This window comes from Eubalaena glacialis, chromosome 7 (assembly GCF_028564815.1).
Source record: "Eubalaena glacialis isolate mEubGla1 chromosome 7, mEubGla1.1.hap2.+ XY, whole genome shotgun sequence".
NCBI lineage: Eukaryota > Metazoa > Chordata > Mammalia > Artiodactyla > Balaenidae > Eubalaena > Eubalaena glacialis.
The window spans coordinates 43043825-43050798 of record NC_083722.1 but is presented as its reverse complement, the minus strand read 5'-3'; the positions used below and the strand labels follow the sequence as shown (position 1 = coordinate 43050798).

General features: G+C 43.6%; 1 pseudogene; it reads right to left on the bottom strand.

The window, feature by feature from the left end:
- Positions 1-1776: 1776 nt before the first annotated feature.
- On the bottom strand, positions 1777-5201 carry LOC133094562 (ubiquitin-associated protein 2-like; annotated as a pseudogene).
- Positions 5202-6974: the final 1773 nt, after the last annotated feature.

Sequence of the window (6974 nt, the reverse complement as noted above, 5' to 3'; positions counted from 1 at the left end):
AAGTTATTCTAACACAAAATGAAAATAATTGGATGCTGTAAAAGATGGGAAGAGTTTTTGGGAAGACAGAAGAATGAATTTTTGAGAAACTTTCATGAACAATTGAAGCAACAGAAGATGACTAAAGATGTTGTTAGGAACATTTTATTATTTTGTGATTGACAAAATCTATAGGACTCTTCAATCTTTTGGGCCCAGATTTGCATTTCTTTCCATGGAACACATTTGGGTGAACCAATGGTTCATGTCTAAACTGAAATCTAATCTGCCACAAAACTATCGCTTTCCTTATTTCTGATAAAATCTGAGTGTTTTCCTGGTTCCTTAAATATGGGAATTCAGTGTCATTTTTTGGATCCTACATATCTCCCTCTTTCAAACCCAATGAGTGACAAATCATGGTCAAATGTGTTCACAGGAGTCTTTTCCACTTCCTCTCTGTTACCATTTCACAAATCTGGGTCCTCACCTTCCTGCTGCTGCATTGCTTGAGGCTTCCCAGCAGGCGCTGCTAGCAGCGACCCTCACCTCACCCTTGCTAGAGTACAAAAGAAGAGATGGGTTTTATTTTTCCTTCCAAGGGTACAGATTTCAGAAAATAGCCATTTGGGTTCACTTCTACCACTAAAAGTAACCAAGTGGTAGTTTTATTCCTAATGTGATAAGCCACATATGAATTTAAAGAATAGTAATGATCCATTTTACATATACATACAGAAACTGATAGAATGGCACACATACATAAGCATGTTTTATATATGTATATGTATAGGTATATAATGGGGCATTGCTGATATAGATATACATATAGATATAGGTATATCTGTCTTTTCCTTCTTAGAAGCTACAATGATTCTTCACCAGTAGCTGTTCATACTAGCATGAAAATGGATGTTAGTAGTGAGTTCAGATCCAGCAAGTAATTCCTGACTTTCAGATCACTATGCAATTGAAGAATGCTTTGAAATGAATATCATATTTTTACTTTGGACATTTGTTATTTCTGACTTGATGCATACCCGTTCTGAATTTTATAAGGGCCTCCATAGTGAGTGTGTATGTGTGTATACAGCCCCCCACACACATACACACGCACAGAAAGAAAGCAAGTGAGAGGAAGATGCCTGTCAACTTCAATTGTGTATGCATAAAAATGCATGAGAGAAGGGACTGAAACTGTAGGGGCAAAAAGACAGGAAATGTCAAGCTTGATAAGTCATGCTGAGGGGAAAAATGTACTCTAAAAATGTCCTACCATTTAACGTACTGGTATTAATTTGATTTTACATTCAACACGAATATGTTGTGTATATCCATGATCATATCTAGATTGTTATTCTACCAAGCTAAGACTTCTGTTGCTCAATGGAGCTCAGCATTTCAAGGCTGTTAATCTCTGCTTGTCATTCATGCCAGTTTTGGTGTGTGTTTTTTTATAGTAGAGGTTTTCTTTTTATATATACAAGACACATTAATCCATTAAATTTCAGGACACAGTACAAAAAAAAAAACAATTCATCTGACAATGCTGTTCATATTCATGATGCCATTTTTTGTTGTTGTTGTTTTGTTTCCTAATAATAAAGGAGGAGACTTAGGGCTGTTGGACTGATATATATTTGGGGGTCTACCCTCCCTCCCCTCACCCACACACCACAAGGGTGAACAAGAGGAGGAGAAGGGAGGGCAGGGCCCACAGCAAAGTTTCATAATCTTGAATCCAATGGGGGAGGAGGAGACGAAAGGAAGAAAAAAAAAAAGGAGAAAATACAAATCCTATAATACATACAACAGAGTGGGGATGGTACAGACATGAAGCTGGGGCATGGGGTGGGCCGCTGGGGGTGGGGGCAGCAGAACCCCCCCACACTCCTTTCTCTCTTTGATGCTGTTTCCATAGTTGCCAGGCTGAGAAGCCCTCTCAGAAGATGGGACCAGGAGAAGAGAGTCAGGGGCTCGGTTGGCCCCCCAGCTATAGCTGTTGTAGGCAGACTTGTTGGTCTGGGGCTTCTGCGGGATGGAGTTGGTCTGGCTACATTGCCCACTGCCTGTGTGGCCATCCTGCTGCAAGTGATGGTGAAGGATCTGGGAGTGAGGCTGCTGATGGAGGGTCAGAATGTGCCTAAAGGGGGCAGGTGGGTAGGGAGCAGCTGTGGCCAGATTGATGGGTCCCCCCACTTCCTAGGGCTGAAGGCAAGTTGAAGGAGGCAGCAGGAGTACTGGAATGAAAACCTTGTTTCTCAAAGACCTGCTGGGCTTTGGAGTACAGAGAACCTGAGATATCTGGCACACCTCTGTTACTGGAGGTGACTGATACATCAGTGTTGTATCCATGAGACCCATATCCACTTGGTTGTTGGAAAAGGGTGGCTGATGCATTCACACTGACATTCACACCATGCTGCTTGGAAGAGGTAGGAGCCACAGGGAACACAGCAGACCCATACTAGAAGGTGCTGGGGAGGCCCGGAACCCCTGTGTAGTATGGCAGGCTGTTGTAACTGTAGCCAGGATGCAGCGCCAGGTTCAGGAGTGTCTGCTGCGTGGTGTAGTGAGTCTGTGTCTGGTTCTGCTGGGGCTGGGCTAAGGCTGTGGCCGGGGCTGGGGAGGAGGCATCCCCATGGCTGAACTTTGTGAGGTCACCAGAATAAGTGTTGCTGGCCAGGCTACCATCCCTCCCAGTCATCGGAGTGGTGGGTGTGGGAAATGGGATGCTGTAGTAATCCAATGGAAATCTTGTCTGAAGCATCTGCAAGTCATCATAACCATATACTTATGATGGGTAGGCATGTAACAGCCCTGGAGCCATAATATATGGATTAGGCAACAACGGCGGGACCCTAGGAGGGAGGTTGGGAGGAGCTTTTCCTGAAGTCGTAGCAACTGAGCTTCGAGTGGAGGTTGTGATGGTAGAGTTGCTGCCTAGACTGAGGCCCAAGCTCCTGCCACTACTGAGACTGGAAGAGACACTGACCACCGGTGCAGAGACTGTGCTGGATGTGGTGGAGAAAGTGCTGGAGGAAGAATGAAGATTCGCCTCACTCTCCACGCTTGTGTGCAAAAGAGTGGATGTCGAAGTGCGCCCAGAAGATGTTGATGATGAAAGGGTATTCTGCTGAGTAGATAACATGCTGCCATATTGTGTGCTGGTAGTATTTGGAATCTCTTCATTGTGGCTCATGCCATCCAAGGAGAAGGAGTGCTGATTGGCTGTTGTCAGTAAGGAAGCTGCAGATACTGTTTCACTGAGAGGGGGGATACTAGAAGTGGAAGGTGCAGAGCCTGTAGCACCTTCAACCGATTGCGTGGTCTGCAACTGCATGGCCTGCACAGAACTGAAGCCATTCTTTGTCTGAGTCAAGTCCTTTTGGGGTGATGAAGAGAGGGAGCTGGGTTACTGCTGAGTCTGTGTGGATCACTGTTCATATAGAGGGCCCTGAGCATTATTTTGGGAGGTGTAGGTTGTCAACTGAATTGGACCACTCTGATAACTGGATTCCTGGTTAGATGAAATTGTGGATGAAGATTCACTGGCCGTGCTGGTATAGAGGCTACTTGGAGCCTGGCTTGAAGAGGCGCTCGTGGTGAGGGTGGACTCATAATCAGAAAGGACAGACTCTGACCCAAACTGCAACGCCCCAAACTGCAGGCAGAGCCCTGAGATATGTGCTGAGCCAGGCATCTCCACAGCCAGAGCAGGAACCTTAGAAGTCACAGAGGCTTTTTTCTTCTGCTGTTTCAGTTTTTGCTGAGCCGGCTGAGGACTGGAGGATTGGTTGTCTGAAGACCCAGGAGACATTTGTGGAGCCGAGGTGGATTTGCTTGGCAGAGGAGAACACGGGGTGGGGTGGGGGGGGAGGTGTAGCAGTGGAGGTAGCCACTGCGGGTGGCTTCTCCTGAAGGAACACCTCCATCACAATTGAAGACGGGGTGAAAGGCTGGTGCTTTGTAAAGGGGCTGTGCACCGTTGAATCATTTGGGTTCTTCAAATCATACTGCATCAGAGATAGGGGTTGTGTGGTGGAGCCCATGTCCCAAGAGGAGGTGGTGGTGGTTCCAGATTGAGAATGCTGAGCTGCCAACTGACCCAGGGCCTGAGCAGTCTTGAATTGCTCCAAGAACTGGGAGCCTGTGGTGCTTCTGCCTTTAGCTTCACCGACATCACCAACTCCTTTCCCTAACATGCTCACACCATACTGTGATGAGAAAACGTGTTCCCTGAAGCAGGCTGTGATATAGCACTCTGTTTCTAGTTACTGAACACCAGAGGCTGGAGAAGAGACGGAGCCTGAGATGGATCCAGATTAGATGAATCATTCTCCATTGAAGGCAGTGTCTTCCCCAGCAGAGCAGCAAGGTCAATTCTCTGACCAGCAGTGATTGTCACATTCTCCACAGGCAGATGCCCTGACGACACATTAGAGGCAATGAAAATCTTGGTCTCGGAAAGATCTTCATTCCAGTCTTCAGTTTCCCACTCCTCTGTTGCAGTCGTCCATGCACTCGTCCCATCATCGGGTTCAAAGTGGCCAGTGTTGTTCCATGTATTGCAGCTGTTATTGCCATAGTTATCAGTATTTGCCGGCTCTGTATAATCAGCTGGATTAAACGTTCTCATCCTTTGAGAAAAAAACCTTCCTCCCCGCCTACCAGAACCATCTCTGCCTCGGCCACGACCTCTTCTGCCTCTTTCTGTGCCTCTTTGAGAAGGCCCTCCACTCTTGGTGCCATCTAACCCATTTTCCTGACCTCAAAACTCTCGTCCACGGCTGGCACCTCTCCTCCGTCTTGGTGGCCCACCATGTCGCCAACTATAGTCTCTGTCCCAATCTCAATTTTCTTTGCCCTCCTCGTTGGATTCCGTTTGGCCACCATCCTTCTGTGCTGAGACTCCCTTCTTCTTCCCAACCATCTCCCAGGAATGCGTATCTGGGTTTCCTTCCAACAGTACATTGATGGCTCTGTTGACAACTCCATTGCAGTCATGCAAAACAATGACACATTCATCCTGGTTCTTGCCTGTGATATCAATCAGTTGTTGCACCTTTTCCTCAAACCAGCATCATTATGGTCCAAAATCATCTGTGCAAGTCGAATTTGCTCCTCAGTGGCCCAGGGCCGCTGCTTGTGCTGTGTCTGGTTTTGGTTTTCAGGTGGTTCCCAGTTTCCTCGGCTCGGTTAGTGCCCACCCATGTCATCATTTACAGTATATACGAATAACAGTATTTACAAGGTAGAATACTCAGTCTTCTCCTCATGCCAGTTTTTAAAGAATTGTTTGAATGTAACTGCACAACATGCTGTTTTGTCCCCTAGTGTTGTCCCAAAGCCTTTTGTGACTGAAAAGCTATGGTGATCGTGGACCTGTGGTATCTAGGTAAAAAGCTGCTTTTCTCCCCTAAAGGATGAGTCAGGAAAATCAATCAACCCAAACATAAAGCAATACATCTCTAAACACTCTTCTGTCTGATTCTTCTCACGAACATAACATAAATGAGAGGTACAAGGAGTTGGTCTGCAGCCGGACTCCCTCTCATTACCCCTCGACCACTTCCTTCCTTCCCTCACAGGTGAGAGCTGACTCATCTGTAAGGGGCGTGCAAGTGGAGCACCTCGGCTTTGAATGACTGTTCACACCTAACTTCCCCAGCAACATTTAATTTTAATGTGCTTCCTTGTTCGTGATGCTCCTCAGGTGTCATCTCTGTGGTTAACCCACTCCAGGGGTGGCATGCATAGTGGGTCAATATTCCCCTTTCGTGTGCCTATAGCACATAGATAATCAGTAACTATATTGTTTCCCACTTAGTCCAGACATCTTTAGAATTCTCGATACATTTGCATGTCAGGTGAACTTCATCAGTCAATCAGGGCTAAAACCTACTTGCTATGCCTAGGTTACTCATTCTCATTTAAAATATGTGTATTGTAAAAAAGAGTTCAGGAGACAAAATGATGGATCTCAAATTTATTTTTATGAGTATTCCTTATTAAATTAGCAACAACAACAAAAATATATGTATGTATGTGTGTATATATACATATATATTTATTAACAAGACTCGTCCTTAGGACCATCATTGACTTTTGTATATGTTTACTCAAAAATATTATGAAATGAAAATGCTATCAATGATTATTAATTTTATTCAAGAGACTGTTAAACATGTTTAAAAAATAGCCACAAATACATGTGCAAGTTATGTTATTTATTAAGTCTACAGAAAAACCTGGCAGAGTGTGTAGATTTATGGTAACATTCTTTCCTCTATGCTCCCCAAACTAATCATACTTAGGTCGATTGTAACACTTGCCACATTGTTTTGAAACCACTTCCTTTCTTATTTCACTGACTAACTCCTTCGAAACAAGAGAGCCTGGCTTCTCTTTGCATCCTGTGATAACTGATTGAAATAACTGAATGAATGAATAAATGATTCTATTTTTTCAACAAGTGGTGTTATATTATTCTGCTGTCATGAGACTAACTCTATTCTTAGCGCTTCCAAAGCATGTTACTTTTCTTATCCCAGTGAAATTTTGTTCAATGACTAATTTCAGATGTATATTTCACCTTAAGAAAATTTCCTTCTTTTTTTTTTTTTGGCTTGTTGAAATAGTAAATAAACTGACATACGTGTTAATTCTCTGAATGAGTCATTTTAATGTTACTAATTAGTTTAAATTATGAATTAATATTTAAGAGCTATAATCCTTAAAACTATATAAGTAACTAAATTGGCTTTGAAGGCTGTAAATGTTTTAATACTCACACAAGAATGTTAACTTGCAATCATCTTTGAAAAAGTTTAAAATCCATTTCCAACAAACTATGTTATCTTTGAACCTCCTGAGAAACATTTGGAACTTGAATTTTTTTAATAAATTATATTTATAATTCTCTGTACGACCCAAATACATTCCCACGATGGGAAAAATCTGAAGCCAGAGTCTTACAAAAGGTGAATTACTGT